Here is a 21,471-nt window from a genome sequence, read left to right on the forward strand (position 1 = left end):
AAAAAAAAAAAAAAAAAAAAAGGAATGAAAGAAAAAGAAAACGCTATTTTGTTAGTGAATTTAGGGGAGTTTCCATTAGTGAATAGCGCTTGTTTTGGCTGTGACCTTTTCTCTAGTTTGAATCTCTCAAGGCTGACCACAGAAGTGTGGTCTCAGGACAGCTTGTTTTGCCTTTTTAACCTATTCATCACCCATTTTGCTGATGCTGAGAAAAATATTTCCTTTTCTAAGTAAGAAAAACTCATCTGCTTTTGAGCATTATATAACCTGTGTACATAAACTGATGAAGTGAAATCAGCAGTATTTAACCTGTCTTTTTTTTCTTCCCCCACTGTCACCTCCTCTGCATTTCATATTTGACTTATTTGTCCTGAACCCTCCAAAGCCAGTTTCTGAATCTGTTTCTCAAAGTATCATTGTGTGTGAGAGAATACGTTTTCAGAAGGATGTTCATCTATGGAGAACTATCTTCTCACTATCATTAAATTTATGGATATACTCTGCTCTTACTAAATAAGTTGCTTCCTGTTTCTTCTCTATTAAGTGAAACAATTGACAATGTCTATTTCTTCATTGGTGTGCTTTGTGGATAACAATTATTGTTTTTGGAGGTCATGAAATTACTACTTTTTGTAAAATATGGGCAATAACAAAAGCAAAAATGTTCCATGGACACTTCAAGCCTTTACATCCTGTAGAACATTGGGACTTCCCCACATAACAAATACTGCTGAAAACTAGAGCTATCATTGAGATAGCTTGGCTTCTGTTTTTGTTGTACGGTCTCTGCTTGTGACCACACATCAGAACATCAGGAGCTCCCTGATTACTCAATTACTTCTTAAAGAGTTAATGTGTTTGCTAATCAGACTGCCTGGGTTCAAATCTTGGCTCTCACCTCTTAGCTACATTGAGTTTCAACAGTTAAATAACTCTCTGCACCTTGTTTTCCTACCTTCTCTGTGAAGTGCAGACAATGATGGTCCTGTATCCACTATTGTAGGGCTGTTATTGAGACTAGATGACATAATTTATATAAAGAGCATGGCACAGGGCCTGACCCTCCCAGAGTCTCCATAAATCTCATTTTATAAATATTGTCAAGAACTGATTGTAGGCAACCTGTTTCTTTAATAGGCAGGAAAATTAAACAGAAGAGTGAGCTGTTGGGTTTCAGTTAAACCTACTTTGAGCACATTTTGATGTTGATGTACCAGGTTTGATCCTGATGTTATAATAATGACTGTCACACCCAAGACCTCACAGAACAAAAAAACTAACCTCAGGAGCTCTTAGCCACTTTTCATCTTATTGTCCTCACTGGACATTGTGCAAGAAGCACCTCTATTTGATTTCATGTAACATAACTTTCTACAGATGCCATTAAATGTGCTGAGTATTTGATTTCAGTACGTACATCTGTCAAGCACCTGATTGACAATCTGAGTGATCACCAAGTGCCGAGCGTCTCATCTCGCTGAAAGGAAACACTTCTTCACTTTGCTTTTGCTTTACCGTCTCTTTCTTGCCTAGAGGATTCTAAAATGTTCCCTCATGAAAATGGGATTTCTCCAGTTACTGCAGTGTTCCTAACAACAGGGTCCAGCCTAATTCTAATGCTCACTAGCCCAGGGAAGCAGTCTTGCTCCTTTCCTGAGGGATGTATGTTTGCTTTTCCTAAAATGCTTTAACTCAAACACACTTCTTTTCTAGAACACTACTCAAATTGGATATATTTTAATTTTTTTTCCCAGGCAGCCATTGCACTGTGGGACTTAAAACAGAATTGGGCATAGCTTTGGATTTGTCTTCTCTGCTAACTTAGAAAAATTCCTGATAGCAAGTGATTTATTTGCCCAAATGAGACCTTAAGGTTTACAGGATCTTTTGTAACTTCTGTGTTTTAACTGAAGGCTAGTTATTTTGGGCTTGAGACAGCTTGACAGCAAACCAGAAAAGTGGAGAGAGTTGAATTCTGTGCCATTTAATTCACTCTTCATGTTACTGATGACTGATTTGTGGCTGTAATGACCTGAGCAGAATTCCTCAGTATTAAAAAATGGGCTGGGGATTTAGCTCAGTGGTTCCGCCGCCTGCCTTGCAAGCACAAAGACCCGAGTTCAATCCCTGGTACAAAGAAACAAAAAAACAACAACAGCAAAAAGCTGTGTCACTGCATCTTGCAGCCCTAGCTTTTTTCCCTGCTGTCTTCATAGCGAACCCTAGTGATCACCAACAAAATCACACACCCACACATCCACACTACCCCACTGTAGAAACTAGGAGTTATTCTTTATTTCATGTTTGTATCCATTAGCAAAGAGAACTAGGTACCCTCTGTAGAAGTCCAGACAATTTCAAAGTCCCTGACATAAACTGATTCCACAGTTTGCAGCCCAGCTAAATCAATAGCAGGTGTTTATTTCTTATCCTGTCTTTAGAGACTAAAGACAGAAAAATAGTAAGTGAAAACTGTGGCATACAAATCTGCATCCAGAGTTCATATGGGAATAGATACATATAATAATCTTTAGTGGGTAAAATTAAAGATTAAAAAAATTTAAGTGTACCTTTCCTGTTTTCTATATTTTATAAAATAGATATGGATTTCCTTTATAATCTGATAGGCAAAGGATGTTGTTTAAAACAATCCAGCATATGAAGTGTGACTGAAAAACAGCATTAAAAAATAATTACAGTCAAAGACATATTGCCAGTAATCTCCCTCAAAGTACCCTCACTTCAAACACACTTGTGTCATCAGTGTTTCTAGAAGTCCTTTTTTGTGAATGTCTTTAGTTGCGCTGTTGTGGCTGCCTCGATGTCCTGAATCAGTTCAAAACCCTTGGCTTTCATGGTGCTTTTGACTTTGGGGACGAGCCACAAGTGGCACAGTGCCAGACCACCCAGCTTCACCAGCTGAGGAAGGTGGCTGAGGACACACAGTGCTGCTTTTACAAGCCTGCTTTTCCTCTGGACGAGCTGTGGCAGCCATATTCACCGTTTTATGTGTCACAGCTCATAAAGACACTCGGGAAAGAGCACTTCCGGAACCGTTTCAGAAAGTAGCAAGGAGGATGGGACAAGAGTGTTTGAAAGGAAGGAGAGTGTTCTGAGGGGTGAATGGTAATGTTCCTTCTACGGTGATAAGTGCTTTACAATTTAAACATTCAGCGTGTACTACAATCTCGCCTTAAACTAAGAATCAACTGGAGAGAGGCGTTGGTAGCCATGAGAACCCCCTGTAAGCATGCAGCATTCACATTGACTCCGGTTTGTGTCGGGGAAGTGAAGACTCCACCTTTCATTCTGAAAGGAGAAGCTTGGGAAGGTTTGGATAGAGCTATGGCGTCATCCAGCCTGCATTCTCACAGGGTCACTTGGAGGCCATCTGGAAGCCACCTTTTGGTGGGGCAGGGGACAAAGTCAGGAAACTGAATTTGAAGAAGGTGGAGAAGGCAGCCAAACAAGGACGGTGGTAGGAGAGGTGGTGAAGCGAGGGTTGGATGCTGGCTGTTGCTCCATCTCAAAGTTAGATTTTAGAAACAATTTTCTTACACTCAGTTATTACGTAGAGATTTACATATCTTACATTTTACGTTTTTATCGGTAGGATCTATGATAAATATAAAAATCATGGAGTAGAAAAGAACTTCTCCCCAAAACGTCTCCCCAGCCAGTACCAGCTCACACCCACCAATTATTAATTCCCAGTCTCTAAGGAGCCAGATAAGCATGAGTCCTTGGGACTTTTCCTGCGAAAGCACCAGGAGAGTCAGGTCTTTGTTCAGAGGATCTCAAACTCCAGCCAGGGCCATCTTGGAAAACGTTTTCACCAGCTGCATCAGTATGAGAGAAAAACAGAGTTTTTGCTATGTGAAGATTATTCTTTGTGAAGGATAAAGTATGATTAAGACATACAGTGAATGTTTAATTTTTTAAAAACATATTGCAGTAAAAGACCCATCACCATCCACATCCCTCAGTATTCCCCTTAACTCGGACACAACTTACCCCATCATCCTTGCCACTTCCTGAAACAGTTCTGGAAGTTCTTTTCCTGAGTCTCTTCACAGGGCGGATGATGTTGCCAAGTGCTAGCCACAGAAAGGCAGGCTCATAAAAACATTATCGTGTCCTTATCCATCTTATTCCCAGGTCTGGCATCCTGTCCCTTTAGGCTTTTTCCCAAAGTCAAAAGGCCATGAAAGGCCGGGCATGGTGGCACAGGCCTGTAATCCCAGCACTTGGGAGGCTGAGGCAGGAGGATCTCTGTAAGTTCAAGACCAGCCTGGGCTACATAGTGAGTTCCAGGTCAGTCTCAGCTACATAGTGAGAACTTGTCTCAAAAAAAAAAAAAAAAAAAAAGCCATGAAAGGTAAATGTTTTCAATCGATTCAGGACATCAAAGCAGCCATGATAGCGCCAACTGAAGGCACAAAAGAGGGCTTCCTGAACTGCTGCTGGAAGTGGCAAGGACAGTGGGATAAGTGTTCAAAATGAGGGGAAATATTTTTAATTTAAATATTCATTATACTTCTATCAGAGCTTATCGTATAATTTCCCAGTCATTTGGGGAGAATGTTCCATGTTTTATGAGATGATGGTGGGCATGGCTAGTGCTCGTAGAACTCCCTTTACCATATACTGATGTTACTTTACATCAGTTTCAAAAACTTTCACTGTAATTTTCTGGCGCATTAAATCCTCAAGTCTAGAAAACTTGCTAGTCTATGTGGCAAAAGCTTTGTATAAACCCATTGCAAATTTAATCTTGTTTTTTCTGGTAACTGAATGAAAAATGAGCCGTGATGTTAACTGCTCCTATTTGAAGTGCACTCTCATTCTGTCCCGGAAAACAAATGCTAGAACTGAGCATAATAAAAACAATTCACTGGTTTTTATTGTTGTTGTTGTTGGTGGTGGTGGTTTTTTGAGACAGAGTCTCACTATGTAGTTGAGACTGACCTGGAACTCACTGTGTAGCCCAGCCTGCCTCAGCCTCCCCAGTGCTGGGTTTACAAGCATGAGCCACCACACCCGGCCAACAATTCACTGGTTTAATTCCTTTGTCATCAAAGCTTTGGTCAGTAAGGAGACGGCAGACTTTTTCTTTGGCTATATAAGTAGTGCATATTAATTCTAGGAATCTGAAAAAATGAAAAAAAACAAGATAATAATTATCCAAAGTACAGATTTGTAGCCACTGTCGATACTTCCACATATTTTAAGTGTGTTATAGTGTGTCACCCTTCTCCTCCTCCTCATCTCTGAACATCTTCTCCTCCCTTCCTCTTCTACCTTTTCCTGCCCTTACTCCTTATTTCTCACAAAATGGGGATTATATGGTTACCCTTTAGTAGTTTACCTAAAACTTTATCAAAAAGACTTATCTAGAAAATGTAGTTACTATCCCCGGTACCAAAAAAAAAAAGAAAGAAAATTTAGTTACTATTATGCATAATCTCAATTTGTGCTTCATCGGAGCCGAGCAAAAGAAGCTTTGTGTGCTATGTAGACTGGGCTGATGATAAACCTAGATAAACTGGTAGAAAAACTAGATGTCTCATTGTCTGAACAATTTCCTTCAAGTTCAAATACACTAAGTAATAGACATTAGTATCTCAATGAGATTTTCTTTAGGTCAAAAGAGTTAAGATGAGAAGGGAGAGGTAGATCAGAAAACATCAGACTGTTCAGTATTTTGAAATAAGAAAACTACCTGTGGACTTTTTTCTTTTAATTGTCAGGAGAAGGAAATGGACATCATCTATTAAAATCTAATGCATTTCCCTTGGCCAATAGAACAGTGATGACAATTTTTCTATTTTTAAAATCGAACTGTGTTTCAACTTGAAATAAGACTGAGCCTGTGAATAAGAGAACTAGTGTTTTCTCATTTTGCTTTTAGGAATTGGAACAAGAGTTTAGTTCTCTAAGGAAATCTTTTGTCAGTCTTCCACAGTGCTTAGGATTAATGCCCTTGGCTTTGATAACAAGGACTTCAGCTTTGTAATTGATAAAAATAATTTTTTTTCACCAAGTTTTCAGATGAACTACAAGAAGAAAAAAAGACAAACACACAAAACATTAAACTGTAAAATAATTGAACTATTAAACACCAGAACATTAGTAAAATCTATAGTGTCAGTCAAAAAAGAAAAACTAAATCAGAAAAATCAACTCCACTGTCTTCTAAGAAGATATTGTCCAAAGATATATGTCTGGACCTATGAAAAAAGAATACTGTTCGAGACCAGCCTGGGCAACATAGTGATTTCCAGGTCAGTCTCAACTACATAGTGAGAGCCTGTCTCAAAAAACAAAATAAAACAAAAACAAGAGGAAATAGCCAGGCATGGTAATTGAAGCACTTGGGAGGCTGAGGCAAGAGGATCACTGTGAGTTCAAGACCAGCCTGGGATACATAGTGAGTTCCAGGTCAGTCCCAACTACATAGTGAGATCCTGTCTCAAAAAACCAAAAACAAAAAATCTACTTGCAAACCTCTTGCAAGCACACATTATGCTTCTGAAAATGATCTACTCTGCCATACAAAGATTTTTCCAGAAAACCATGTGTATAAAATAGGAGCAGAAATTTGAAAGGAGAAAACGGGTTGAATTGAAAAATTCAACAGAATATGAAAAGAGGGACGTGGTGACTAGTGTAGGACGGGATACCACAGGGGGGGAAAGAAAAACACAAGTAGAATTAAATCCATATTGAATATAAGTTACATGAGAGTCACATTTGAAGCACATAGTGTGCTGATATGAAAATATAGTTTACAGACATCAGATTCAGAACAGCCAACAAGCAGATCATTGGTGTAGACAAAAACAGATGGAACGGAAGTGACAATTGAAAAGGTATTCTAGATGAACACTTTCCTGGGTTGATGAGGAAACCAAGTAGACAGATTTTAGAGACCTAATGCAAGCATGCCATGCCTTATCTTACCATGGAAATGTGAAAACCTGAACTTTTGCTGCACATGATGACAATTAGGTTTCGATGGCAGTGTCCCGCATGCGTGGCGGGTTGTGATTGGCTCAAATGAAATGGTGATGCGGAAGGTGAAAGTGGGAACCATGCATAATCAAAGCCAGGTGATGAGCACAGCAGCCCACAGTGAAGGGGGGCGGGCAGTGAATGTGAAGTTACCGGTTAGGTGGTTGTGGTGAAAATAATGCTGTGAACTGCTGGATGCCGAGATCCTTGTGATAAATTCAGCAGTGATCACAATCAACATGGTAAAGTCTACACCTTCCAAAATGGTAATGGGAAAGAAAAAAGCAAAAGGGGGAGTAGAGACCACAAAGCAAGAGACAAAGGAGATAGAAAACTAAGTGACAGAGTAAGTGAAACATTAAGAATGGCAGTGACTTCGAGTGGTTGTAGTCTTCTTGTTAAGATAAGATTCCTGTTGAGAATCAAAACAAAATTCAGTCATGCTGTTCATAAGCAACCACTAATACAGAGCATTAGGAGAGCTGAGATGTAGCAGGCTGTACGTTACATTATATTAATAATAATATAGAAGTGAGATATCATGGGTGACATTTATTTAGTACTAAAGACAAGCAGTATCTTGTTTAATGCTCATATTAACTATAAAGTCAGATGATGTCAAACTTCTGTCCAAAACAATAATCACAAAATATTGTAATATTGTGAGACAATTATATACACTAACATGTAAAGTAAAAATTATAAATACAAAAATAAATGCATATGGGACACTTTTAATATATCGTTCTCGGTCTTCTGACATCAGATAGGCAAAAACATAAGTGAACAACATCTGCATGCCACCATTTAATAAGGTACACTTAACCATAGCATTTCTATGATGATGAAAATATAAACTAAATGCCAACAGGGAAAAATTTATTAAAGAAACGAGATGGGGGCTGAAATAACCATTCAACCACCATTTAAAAATTATATTGTTGAGGGTTGGCGATTTAGCTCAGTGGTTCTGCTGCCTGCCTCAACTGCAAGGTCCTGAGTTCAATCCCCGGTACAAAAAAAAATTATATTGTTGAATAATTTTTAATGACATTGAAACATCAGCTAAGTGAAAAAAAATAGATACATAATGATGTATAGCATAGTTTATAAATTTTATTTAAGGTGTATATAACTATGTATAAAGATACACGTAGAGAAAATTTAAATTCCCATGCATCAAAATTTTAAGATCATTTATCTCCAGATATTGGGATTTTAGGAGATTTTTATTTTCTTAGGGATTTTTATGAATCTTAGTTATTTTGCATCTTACGAAGGCTAATTTTACTTCTCTCTCCCTATGTAAAATTGACCTTTGTTTAATCTTTTGCTTAATTGCCTGTGATCTTATGAACATCCCATTCGGTTCCCACCACTTTGGGGTGAAAGGCAGGGTAGAGATTTTACACGGAGAAAACGAAGACTAAGGGAGGTAAAGTGGGTTTTCTTTAAATGCCATAATTAATAACCACAAAACTGGATCCAGAATCCTTGACTGTGGTGACCTCAGATCTTCAGGCCGTCCAGCGCAGCCTTCTGGATAAACCAGGTCACCTCAGAGACCTTCTTCAAATGCTGCTGGTTCAGGGTTCCCAGTCCACTACCAGGGACCGAGGTAATAAGATATGCAAATCCATAGCTTGATGTGCTTCCTCACCCAAAGTGATAGGACAAAGAGGGAACTACATCTGATTCATTAGTTCTAAGTCAGTAAGGAGCAGAGGGAAGGGGACAAACCCATGTTCATGGACCTTGAACGTAGAAATGACCATGAGCTTCAAAGCCAGTCAGCTTAGCAGGCTGACACTTGAGGGACAAACTAGCATCCTCTCTGGAGAGGCCCTGAGAGAAAAGATGTCTTACATACAAAGTGTTAGGGAGCCGGGCGTGGTGGCACACACCTGTAATCCCAGCACTCGGGAGGCTGAGGCAGGAGGATCACTGTGAGTTCGAGACCAGCCTGGGCTACATAGTGAGTTCCAGGTCAGTCTTGACTACATATTGAGACCCAGTCTCAAAAAACCCAAAATGTTAGGGTGATTTGCATTTTAGACAAAAAGGCCGCTCGGAAGTGTCATTCCGGGTGTCTGTAATCCAACTTCAGGACTTGTAGTCACAGAAATGATGCTGTGTCCTGTCCTCACGTCCACAGATGACTTGTAAGTCCTGTAGGCTTCACCTTTCCCTTATTTGTGAGCCATTGCCACGCCCCTCAGTTTCGTTTCTCTCCATGGTTGGGCAGTCTTAATACTTCCTCCAGGGTGGAGATAGATTTCAGATTTTTGTTCAGTGAAAAAATGCACAGGGGCCTGTGAGGGTTGCTTTGTAAATGTCAACAGCCTTCACAGAATGGTTTTGTTTCTTCAGATTGTAATGACTTTTCCATTTCTTGCGTTAGGAGTTCTAAGTTTTGTACATTATGTAAATCAATTAAAGGTTTTTTTTTTTAACCAATGGAATTTTTGTTAGGATGAAAATAGCTTTATAATTCTTTTTTCCAATTGCTTAATAATGCAGATCTTTGGAAAAATGCAAATGGCAATAAGAAGGCTTAGAAGAAAGAAAAAAAAATCCCCTGAAATTCCACCAAAATAAGAGAACTATCAGTAGCATTTTAGTTACCATCTTTTTTTTTTTTTTGGTTTTTTGAGACTGGGTCTCACTTATGTAGTTGAGACTGACCTGGAACTCACTGTGTAGCCTAGGCTGGTGTCAAACTCACAGCGATCCTCCTGCCTCAGCCTCCCAAGTGCTGGGATTATCTTTTCATACTTTTACTACCTAAACATTCATTTTATTTTCCAGTTTCCCCCCACTTCTTTTTTCCTTACCTTGTTCACACCATTACCCTTAGAGACATCAGCACTAACCAAATGGTGACTTCCATATCTAAGGCTATGATTCCTTAGTTAAATAAAAATACAGGACCTATTGCCCATGCATGTGTGTGTGTGCATGGCTGTGGCATTTTGTAAATGGTGAAGTCAGGATTTCATCATTTACAGAAATGAAATTTTATTTCTCTCCTTTCCAAATTTTATGACACATAAGGCCCTTTCTTTTCCTGGTGGCAAACAGTCTGTCGTGTGGATGTACCCTCGGTGTTCATCCTCTCCTGTGAAGTGAGCCTGGGGTTCTCCACCGTGAGCAGCACTGCAAGAAACAGACTTTTACATAAATTATCGTGGACTCATGCTTTTATATTTATGGAATAGATTCCCAGAAGTGGACTCACTAGTCAAACACGTAAGCATTTTAAATTTTAATAGATACTACGAGATTGCTTTCCTGAAAGGCTGTAAAGTTCACATTTCCAACAGCAAAATATATGGGGAACTTTTTCACATAGCTTCACTGACAGCAGATATTATTCTTTTTCATTTTTATCAATGTGATATTGGGGAAATAGTATCTTTCTTTTACCTTGATTTTTTTTTTTTTTTTTTGCCTATTGTGAAATGGCAAATCCTTCCCCATATTCACATGTACTTTTTTGTGAATTTCCTATTCACTTATACTGGGCTTTTACATCAGTTTCAAAGAGTTCTTTTTATATATTAAAGTTATTAATTTAAAATATATTAATAATTCTTTCATGAGTCACTAATATTTTCATCAGTTCATCATATGTCTTAAATTTATGACATCATTTTCCATTCAGAAAAATTTAATGTAACGAAAAATCTATCCTTGGTCTTGGGGATTTAGTTCAGTGGTTCTGGTGCCTGCTTCGCAAGTGCAAGGACCCAAGTTCGTAGGAAAAAAAAAAAAAAAAAAAAAAACAAAAAAAAAACTATCCTTATAGTATAACTTCATTTTGATTTAAAAAGTCTCTCTAACTCTTAGATTATACACATCTTCCTGAATTTTATTCTAATATCTTTTTAAAAATCTGTTAATCTACATGGAATTCTTTATATAGAGGTTTTTGTCTTCTGGAATATACAAGCAAGATTTTCTTTTTCTAAATAACCATTTTCCCACTGAACTGAAATATACCACCTTCTCATACGTCATTTTTATTGCATAGTATCACCACAATTTTAGCATGCCCTGCCAATGTAGTTCTCTGGTGATAGTGTTGACTCAAGGCTTATTGTAATACATTATGCAAGTCCCCCTCCCCTCAACATGGAGACAGTGGACTTGGTAGCTGATTAGTAAAAAGCAACTCAACACTACAGTTAAGTTGGATTTTGACTGAAAGTTACTTAACAACCCTTTCTTCTCTGTAAAGTAGAATGACAGCCTTTATCATAAACAGCTGTGAGGGTTAAATAATGCAAAGGAGAGCGCTTAGAAAAAATTCTGACATATTTCAAGCACTGAGAAATGAGTCTGGCATTTTCTTAGGTATCGTCTAACATCTTTTATATAAATTTCAAGATCAGTTCTTTGGATTGTTTCTTCAACACCCACCCCCCAGCAACTCCTGGAAGTCTTTTATTACACCAAACAGACATATTTATTTGGGGTAATTAACATTCTTAAGTTTTCTACCCTTGAATTTGTTATGTTTTTAATTTAAATCTTCTCAGGTCTTATTTAGCATGTTCTTTTCTGTTTTTAAAAAATCTTATTAACTTTATAGGTACTTTTTAAGTATACAGTACAGTTGCATTCATCATTGGGATCTTGTACCTTTACATGACGTATCTTGGTTCTCATGTTTTCCCCTTACCCCTGCTCTCCCTTCACCCTCCACCCTCCCCTGTTTACAAAGACTTTGTTTCCATTTTTTCCTTTTCTCATATTTTTTTCTAGTCCCTTATTTTCTTTCCCTTACCCTTCCCTCTTCCCCTACATCTTTTTGTTTAGCATTTTCAATGTGGCTCTAGTTTAATTCATAGAAGACCTGAATCTTTCTTATTAAATTTGTTCTCAAGTTTTTTAAATTTTAAGTTAAATTTGTTTTTAACTGATATGTAAAAACATTAAATTATACATATTTATGAAGTACTGTATGTTTCATACTAATACACATTTTGAATGCTTAAATCAAGTTAAACATATTTATTTCCTCTAACGTTTGCCATATCCTTATGGTGTATTGCTCTTAATTTTTTTTTATTTTGAAACAATGTTTTTTTCTATTTCTAGCTGTAGATGCTATTACCAGAAAAGAGACAACCATGTCATCTTGTGTATTCATTCTGTAGTTTTATGAGCCTCTCTTTTTGCTTCATTACATGGTGATATCTTCAAGAGGTTAGGTGTATAGTTTCTTTATCAGTTCTTACATTTTCTATTCCGTTTTCTTAATAATCTCATCAACACACTCTTTACTGATGATGGTGACGGTGACAGCGATGATGATGTGTTTATTCTCCAGAGGGTCGGTGCAGGGTGACTGAGTGTTCCTGGGGAACAGAAGGTTGTAGAGGAGGACCTATCTCACTGTCCAGTGCGGTCATCTCTTCCCACACCAACGACACCCTGCCCAACCAGGGAAAGGGCCCCTTCTGAATTTCCGCAGCAAAATTACCAGCCCTAGTGATCTATTAAGCTCTGCTATTCTCTTCCAGCTAATCTCAAGACCCTAGTTTTGTATTTTTATAGGAGCAAATAACCAATAAAGGCTCCAGCAGGCTTTAAAGACAGATGTCTTTGCCAATACAAAGCCCAAATAATACACTTGTGCTGTTTTTTTTCTGAGGTAGGAAATGACTGTAACAATTTATTCATCTTCTCTCTTCTCTTTTTTTCATTCAACAAGCATTTATGAGGTTTCTTTAAGGTGACAGCCATTTCAAGGTTAGTCTTGAAGGTCACCAGTCACTCTTCTGAAAGGTGCAGTTTAGATGGGAAATCAGATATTATATGGATATTAAAAATGTGACTGTTGTGTGTTACATTTTACACAGAAGCAGAGTAATGGTGAGGGCCTTGCATTCTTGGCATTCCTTGTGAGATCAGGACCGGACAGGTCCAGTGATTTAGCTCAGTGTTTCTGCTGCCTGCCTCACAAGAACCCCTGGTACCAAAAAAAAAAAGACTCAGAAGGGACCTGTACGAACCCCTGCTGCAGTGGGTCGTCTTTACCAGCAGACAGCAGATAGAAATGCCAGGGGTGTTAAAGACTCACATCATCTCAAAAGGATTTACTTAGTGAGTTTATAGTCAACACCTCGTTATGGTTACTGCCTTGGGTGTTTGAGCCCTACAGCTACCTTGGAGTTCCATAATACTGATCACCCAGAATAGACTTATCCCAGATGTCCAAGGAAAGTAAATGCAGCTTGTAGTTCACGGGACCTGTTGAACAAAGAAGGGGTCCATTTTTGTTTTTTTGTTTTTCTTTTAAATTAGTAGTCATTTGGCAAGTCAGAGGTTTAGAATGAGAAACACCTGGATTCGCTGTGTTGCTTTTCCTTGGTTTCCTAGTTCTGCAATTTTCACAAAGGATATAATACCTGGGTTTCCTAATATGTACTTTTAGGTTACCGTCCAGGTACAGACAACGTTTGTAAAACATTCTGCACATAACAGGTACTCAGGAAGCAACAGGTTCTATTATTGGTATGTTCCAACAAAAATGAGAGTTTGTTTGAATCACCTGTTCTTTTCTGGTCATTTTGAATTAAGCAGCTAGTCTCGTATTAAATGCTATGCATTCTCTCAGAGCCTTGGAGTTTAGTCATAATAGTCTGACTCTCTTTTTTTCACCTGATTGCCAAATTTTCAAAGCCAGCATTGATCTTCTGCAAAAACCCCTGCATAAACGAAGCAGAGAGAAAGATTTGATGTGGAATAGATATGTGTACTTCATCGCTTGTTATTTAGTTTTAAATCATAAAAGTAACACAGGCTTCATTGTTTTAAAGAAATTCTAAGAATACCAAAGAATTCAAGTGAAAATTCATCAGTGAGTTTGACCTGTTCCCATTCAGATCTTTTTCTGTGCAAATACCAGTACAGTGTTAATGATTCTCCTTCAGAGATTACATGATTTATGCTCAGGTTAGCACTCTGTTATTCCTTCTGATTGCCAGAGTATGTGAGCTGCTTTTTTTAGTCAAAGCAGCATTCGGTGCATTTTTGGTACGTGTGTGATTTAGTCCTCAAGAAATGCCAGGAAAGTCCCCACTGCCTGATGTTAAAAACCCCAAGCACCTTCTCTTTTTCTGTATATAATCAATTTCCTGGAACACAATTCTGTCTTACTTCATTGGCTTTATAATCAATTTCGGTCATTTCTGTAGTGCTAATGGGAGACGACTTACCATTCATGAGCTTTCAGCTCTCCTAGCACCACTGTAAAGAACACTCCTGTGTTTTCAGCTTTCCAAGTTGCAGAGCTCCTCCCTCCAGAGAAAGTGTCCTTATCCCGACTGACAGAAGGGGCATGAAAGCAGGGAGGGTAGGAGTGACTCACCACCTGAGCTGCGTCACTAGGGCCTCGCACAGAGAGCTCTTGGCTGCTTCGCTTTGCAGAGCAACTGTCTAGCGTGGGTCAGGTCTTCACAGATGAGAACACTGTGCAAGCAGTCACCTCAGAATTTGGTGCATCTAGGAAATTCCTTTTAAATAAGTTGACAGGCTACATATACTGGCAGCTAATTTTTAGCCGGCCTGAGATGGATGTCGTATCATTGACATACGAACTAACTGGGCATTAATAATGTAGATCCATCAGGAATCTACCCCTTTGCTTCCCTTTTGTTACAGGAAATAATATCAGATGAAATAAGGGCTGGGGATTTAGCTCAGTGGTTCCGCCGCCTGCCTTGCAAGCGCAAGGACCCGAGTTTGATCCCCGGTAACGAAAAAATATCTCTATCTATATAGATATAGATGTATATCAGATGAAATAAGGGCTGGGGATTTAGCTCAGTGGTTCCGCCGCCTGCCTTGCAAGCGCAAGGACCCGAGTTTGATCCCCGGTAACGAAAAAATATCTCTATCTATATAGATATAGATGTATATCAGATGAAATATGAACTATATCTCCCAACCTGTTAACTGTACGATGTACTGAGTTCTTGTTCTCTAGAAATTGAAGAATGAGTCCTAGGAACGACGGAGGTTAAGAGTGGGAAGATATTTATGGATAGGGAAGCTCCTGAGGGGGTCCCGAGTGTGGAGCCCGGGGAACCCCACTTTACAGAGGAGTTTATAGGGCAAAACCCACGTGGGTACAACACGTGGGCCACAGCCACGAACATCCAATAAGGTTACAAGCGTCGTCGCGTAGGTAGTGGTGGTCCGATTGGGAAGCGAGTCACGAGACAAGCATGGATGGAAAGGACAAGGGTTCTCCTAGGAAGTGCCGGGTCCGGAGGGCTCTGGTCGCCCCCAGGGTGACTGATGTCTCTCTAGACTCCATCAGGCGCAGTGTTTGTTCTTTGAGGAAGTTTGTAGGTCTGGTCATCTTGTCTTTACCTTGAGGCCTGGTTTGCAGCCGATGTGTCCCCAGCGCAACTGTGCTGTGTCCCACCTTTGTCCTGACCCTGTCGAGGACCTGGCCCTATCTGTCTGCCTGTAATATTTCTACCTGGCTCATCTGTCTGTAATACTTGGGTCAGCAAGACCTTTGTGTGTTGTGAAAATTTTAAAAGTCAACTTGTGGAAGACAAGCAGCTTTCTTCATTTGAGCCATTCATTTCCAGGAAGGGAATTAATACAAAGAGGGTGAGAAGTGTGATTTCAGGAAGGTGAGTTTTAAAACACATGTATTTTTTTACAAATATTAAATACTTTGCTTTATTTGCATTTGTATGGTTTCATTCTAGTACCAACTGTTTGACTTCGAGTAAGAAGTAAAATCCTTTTTGGGGGGCGTTTTTTTGAGACAAGGTCTCACTGTGTAGTCGAGACTACCTTGGAACTCACTATGTAGCCCAGGCTAGTCTCAAACTCAGGGATCCTCCTGCCTCAGCCTACTGATTGCTGGGATTACAGGCGTGCAACTGGCTTAAGTAAGATGTAAAATCTATCACAGTCTTTGCCGCATTCTTTTTATGGGTGGGATTTTTATTTACTGTATTAAGAATTGTGATGTCTAAAACTTGAATTATAGTGAAAGCTTTGCCTCATTTCTTACATTGTAGGGTTTCTCTCACGTATGAACTATCTCGTGTTCAGTGTGGCACGAGCCCCGCTAAAGGCTTTTCCACTTTCATTACATTGGTAAGGCTCTCTCTGGTGTGTATTCTGCGGTGCTCAGTAGGCCTGAGTACTGACTCAAGGCTGAGCCGCAATCTTTACACTTGTGAGGTTCTTTCTAGTGTGAATTCTCTGGTGCTGGATTAGTCTGGAGCTTCGATCAAAGGATTTGCCACATTCTTCACATTTTCAGGGGTTCTCACCAATATGAGTGGTGCTGAGTAAACCTTAAATTCTAATTGAATTCAGTATGAGTTTTCTGGTGACGACTAAAGTCTAGAGCTGTGGCCAAAGGCTTTGCCGCGTTCTCCACACTTGCAGTTTCTCACCAGCATGAACTGTCTGGTGTTGAGTAAGCCTGGAAGGGTCCATCGAAGCCTTTGTCACGTTCTTGGCATTGGTAGCATTTCTCTCCGGTGTGAATTGGCTGATGTTGAGTAAGGTTTGAGGACACTCCAAAGGCTCGGCCACTTGTAGGGTTTCTCACCAGTGTGAAATCAGTGTTCACTAAGGTTTGAGCGCTGAGTAAAGGCTCGGCCACATTCTTTACACGTGTGGCGTTTCTCTCCAGCATACGTTCTCCAGTGTTCGGTGTGTTTTGAAGGAGGTTTCAGAACAACTGGGTGTGCCGCTGCTGTCCCTTGTGTCTCCACAATCCAGGGCTCCTCGCTCTGCTCCAGACGAGTGATCAGTTGTGGCTTAGAGGCCGCTGGACCCAAGGAGAAAATGTTCCTGTAGTTCTCTAACGTCACATCCTCTACAGAGTTTGCTGACGGGGTCCAGACATTCCCAGTCTTCCAGAGAGAAATCCACAACCGCTGCTCTAAATGTCAACGGCTCCTGCAACACCCTGATCCGAGAAAATGCCATGTCTTCTTCCCCTTATTTCTTCGGGCTTCTTCCTCAAGGTTAAGCTGTACTCAGTCAGAAAATGTCTAGCATGTGACAGCCACTCAGTCAGGCCGCAGGCCGTGTGGAAGCAGCTGGATTCACGTCTCCCGCGTGATTCTGTGCGTTTCCTGCTCATCTGCACCGCTCCCTGGCAGTGGTAACTGTCTCCCGCTGCAGGGTTTAACATCCTGTGGTTCACTCTTTTCTTGGGCCTGCCCCGGAGGTCTCACGGGCTCTCAGTGTCTGGTCAGACCCCACGTGAACACCCCAGCACACGGCTCCGACCCGGTAAAACCCAGCCACCGCAGTGGACCATGGGGAAGCCCACCTTGTGGGACCGGGCCCACAGTGGCCCTGAGGTGGTGGCCCAAATACGAATTTCTTTAAAGGAGTCTTGAGCTTACTGACAAATGAGTGAAACGTACGGAGAGTCCCCATATACAGTACTCCTAGCCCCCCACCTACCCGAGAGTTTCTAGTATCTTTGTTATGAAAATGAGTGAATATTGCATCGCTATAAAGTCTGTAATTTACATTAGGGTTCGTCTGTGGTGTGATAGAGTTCTGTGGGTTTTAATATCCATAATAACATGCATCCTAATAACATTGTACATAACATAGTCTCACGTCCCCCAAATTCCCTGTACCCCATCTGTTCATTCCTCCAAACCCCAGAAACCACTGACATTTTTATTGTCGCCATAGTTTGGACTTTTCCTGGACCTCACATAGTTAAAATACATTATGTATTCTTTCCACATTGGCTTCTTTCGCTTAGTGATACGCCTTCAGGCTTCCTCTGTTTTCGGTGATGAATAACATTAGATTGTGTGGATATACCAGCATTTGATCCATTCCTCTACTGAAGGAAATACAGTACTGGCTTCTTCCAAATTTCAGCGGTTATGAATTAATCAAGCCGCTATTTGGGCCACCACCTCAGGGCCACTGGAAAAAAATCTAAGCCGCTTTTGTGTGAAAATGAGTTTTCAGCTCCTTTGGGTGAATTCTAAGGAGTGTGATTGCAGGATCCTGTGGTAAGAGTATGTCTTTTAAGAAAGTGCCAAACTGTCTTCCAAAATGGCTATATCATTCTTCATTCCAAACAACAGTGAGTGAGAATCCCCTCCTACACATACATTTTAACATGTGTGAAACCAGAATGCACCTTATAATCAATAGCACCTCATACTTGCTGTTAGTATGTGGCAATCGCAGTGCCATTGTTACCACCTGTGATGCGAAACTGGGTCATAGCTATTCGTGTTACCACTTTATGAATTGTATGCACCGCTTATACAACACATACTGAGTTTAATTGCTGTTAAAATGTCATCAAAATATGGCACTATGATTTAGGGTTGGAGCAAATAGTTATGTATGCAAAATAGAATAAGAACAACAGGATACAAATCTGATATTTGTTAGGCAAATATTTGTTACTGGGTAAAATTTTATATTTTCTTAGAAAGCAACAATAAAATGCTTTACAGTACTTGCAAGAAAGGAATTTTCTCACAAGTAAATGAAGTATTATATTTTATTACTGAAATGGATGTAAAAAAAGAGAGAGAGAGAGATTGCCTGTCACACACAAAACAACAGTAGCTGGAGAAATCACCAAATTCCTTATAATAGATGAAAGAAATCTCAGCACAATAAGAACCTGGAGTAAACAAATCATGCACCACACAGCATTGTCATTAAGATGTACAGCATCAATTTATCAGAAACATCCTGCTGACTGAACAGAATACGTTTAGCATGATGCCACTGAGGAAAAATGAAGAATACGTGTTTAATCAAATAGGTAATGCTTTGGGGTGGGAGAGTGGTTTATCTTGGCAGGACTTAAAATCACACTAACAATGCAACCACATCTTTGAGGAGATTGCAAAAAGCAGGGTGTCACTGTGACCTTATGTCTTACTGTTGGTCACTGAAGTTGCTCTTGTATTTAATTTTAAAGTGAGACAGTGGATAAGAATAAAAAATTTAATCTTTTTGTGTTATTGGAGTGAACCCCATGGGTGATGCTGACCTAAGGGAAGACTGATCAGAAGTCTTCTGGAAATGGCATCTACCACGTGTTCTAGTTCTCAGTGATTTCATGGACCTCTATCTGGACAGTTAAAAATACTAACAGTGAAAAATCTGTAACATGGTAGCTAATCGTGACGGTGTGGCAAGATCACTAAACCCCTCCATGCTTCCATCAACCAGCCACTGAAGGAATTGTGAGTCCTGATTCTTGTCTGAACTTTCTACTGTTAACTTCCAGGATGATCGAGAAAATCAGCATCGAAACTTACAGAAGAAATAATAGATGTGCATACTATGCACAGTGACATTATGCCTCCCTGACATTTCTGATGCCCTACAGGACATTATTTTTATGGAAAAATAGGGTAGCAAATAAGTTTAAAAGATTTAGAAAAGTTGAATCCTAAATAAATGAAGAAATTTTTGGAATACATTAATTCATTTGTTGCATACTGGTGTATGATTAAATATCTCCATCCATGCTGAAATGAATTGAAAGAGTTCCCTCAATAAGGAAGAATCCAAATTGGAAGTGGTTAAAGTTTTTAAAGTTGTGTCATAGTTCATATTTTTGCTTCAAGGTAAAAAAAAGCCTTACTAGAAATAAAGGTCAGCTCATTGTAATGAAAGATTTTACTCACCAGTAATGTAAAACTAGTCTGAACATGTCCGACCAAAACACTAGAAGAAAAATTCAAAAAATAGCCTTTAATATAATTTAAATTGATCAGCCCAAAAATTTGAGCATGGAGAAATTTAAACAAAGCAATTAACAAATTTCTTTTAATGAAACCATTTAAAATATTTGCACCCAACAACTCAGAATACACATTCTTTAAAAGTCAACATGAAACTTTAACAAAATATCCATGTAATGGACCACCAAACAAGTCTTAACAAACTTAAAGTGATTGAAATTAGCCAGAGCTATAGCCTCATAAAAAATAAATTATGCTAGAAATCAGTTTTTAAAAAAAGTAAAAAATCCCCGTTTAGAAATTAACTGATACATTTCTAAGTAAGTCTTAGAAAAGAGGTGAAATCCTAATGGAAACTAGATGATGGGATAGGTGGAAAATTCTGTCAATATTTGCATAAGATATGATTTGTATAGAAAACCCAAAAGAATCCACAATATAATTTTCCAATTGATAAGAAATATTACAAATACGTTATTACACCCAGTAAGAGTTCAGCAAACTGGGCCAGGGATTTAGCTCACTGGTGCTGCTGCCTGCCTCACAAGTGCAAGGTTCCGAGTTTGATCCCTGGTACCAAAAAAAAAAAAAAAGTTGAACAAGCTTTCTAGGTTCAAAACTCAATATATGAAAATTAATTATATTTCTATATATCAGCAAAAAAATAAGGAATGAAATATACCAGTATCAAAAAATACCAACAATACAGAAATAAGTTCGACATAAGATATTTAAGATCTCTATTGGAAAAGTACCAGGTTCGGTGGACATTGAAGAAGGCCTGAATAATTGGACTAGAACACTATTGTGATCATACCAAGTCTTTAAATTTATCTAAAGATTTAGTGCCATTCAAATGCTCGCTTTGGTTGGGCGTGTTTGTAACTTAAACTTATTCTAAAATTTATAAGAAAATGCAAAGAAAACCATTCTACTTGACATCACAACTTAGTATAAAGCCGTGGTACTAAAAGATAACCTGTTGGTGAAGCAGAGACAGAACCCTAACATGGAATGGAGTCCAGGGACATTCCTACCCACCGGTGCATGCTTGGTTGTCCCCGGGTCAAAACTGTCTAATAAGAAGTGTCAGTGGAAATGGGCAGTTTGTCTTTCTCTGGCTTTCTTTTATCAGCCTCTTCCCATCCACATACACTCAAGGTTTGTTTTGTTGTATGAGGTCCCTATACTTAGTAACTGTGGATATTGGACCATGAGTGTGCCTTGATATTTACGAAAACTGCTAATTTGATAATGAGTCTACAGTGATCAGTTTTCTGTAAGGTGTTTTGTCTCATAAATTTAAGCGAGGCACTAAATTAGTAAAAATTAAGAAGAAAGTGAAAAGATACCCTTGGAATACAGTGTTGATTTCTGCCTATTAACAAAGGAGAAAAAATGAGTAATTTAACCTTTAAAAATATGGGGAAAAAAACTGAATCGAAAAAAGAAGATGAAAGAATGTTAAGAAAAGAAAATGAGAAAGTGTACAAGAAAGCTGAGAATGTTGAATGATCAAGGAAACAGTCCATACCAGTGAGAAAAACAAAGACAAATAAATACTGGTAATTCTTTTTTGTTTGTTTGTTTGTTTGGTACCAGGGATTGAACTCAGGACCTTATACTTGTGAAGCAGGCAGCAGAACCACTGAGCTAAATCCCCAGCCCAATACTGGTAATTCTCAAGGTGTTATAGGAACTCCTGATCTTAAGTAGG

At 39.1% G+C, this 21,471-nt stretch overlaps 1 protein-coding gene and 1 long non-coding RNA gene across 5 annotated transcripts in view; one reads left to right on the forward strand and one right to left on the reverse strand.

Moving 5' to 3' along the window:
• Positions 1-21,471, forward strand: part of Stat4 (signal transducer and activator of transcription 4) — a 79,704-nt gene that overhangs the window by 22,829 nt on the left and 35,404 nt on the right. The gene's annotated exons all lie outside the window — the stretch shown is intronic.
• LOC104871036 lies at positions 12,272-19,738 on the reverse strand. Its single transcript, XR_782713.1, has 3 exons — positions 19,698-19,738; positions 13,574-13,730; positions 12,272-12,377 (listed from the first exon to the last, which is right to left on the reverse strand). It is a non-coding gene; the product is annotated as an uncharacterized LOC104871036 (long non-coding RNA).

The sequence above is a fragment of the Fukomys damarensis genome, unplaced genomic scaffold (assembly GCF_012274545.1).
Source record: "Fukomys damarensis isolate Sample0158 unplaced genomic scaffold, DMR_v1.0_HiC HiC_scaffold_26, whole genome shotgun sequence".
NCBI lineage: Eukaryota > Metazoa > Chordata > Mammalia > Rodentia > Bathyergidae > Fukomys > Fukomys damarensis.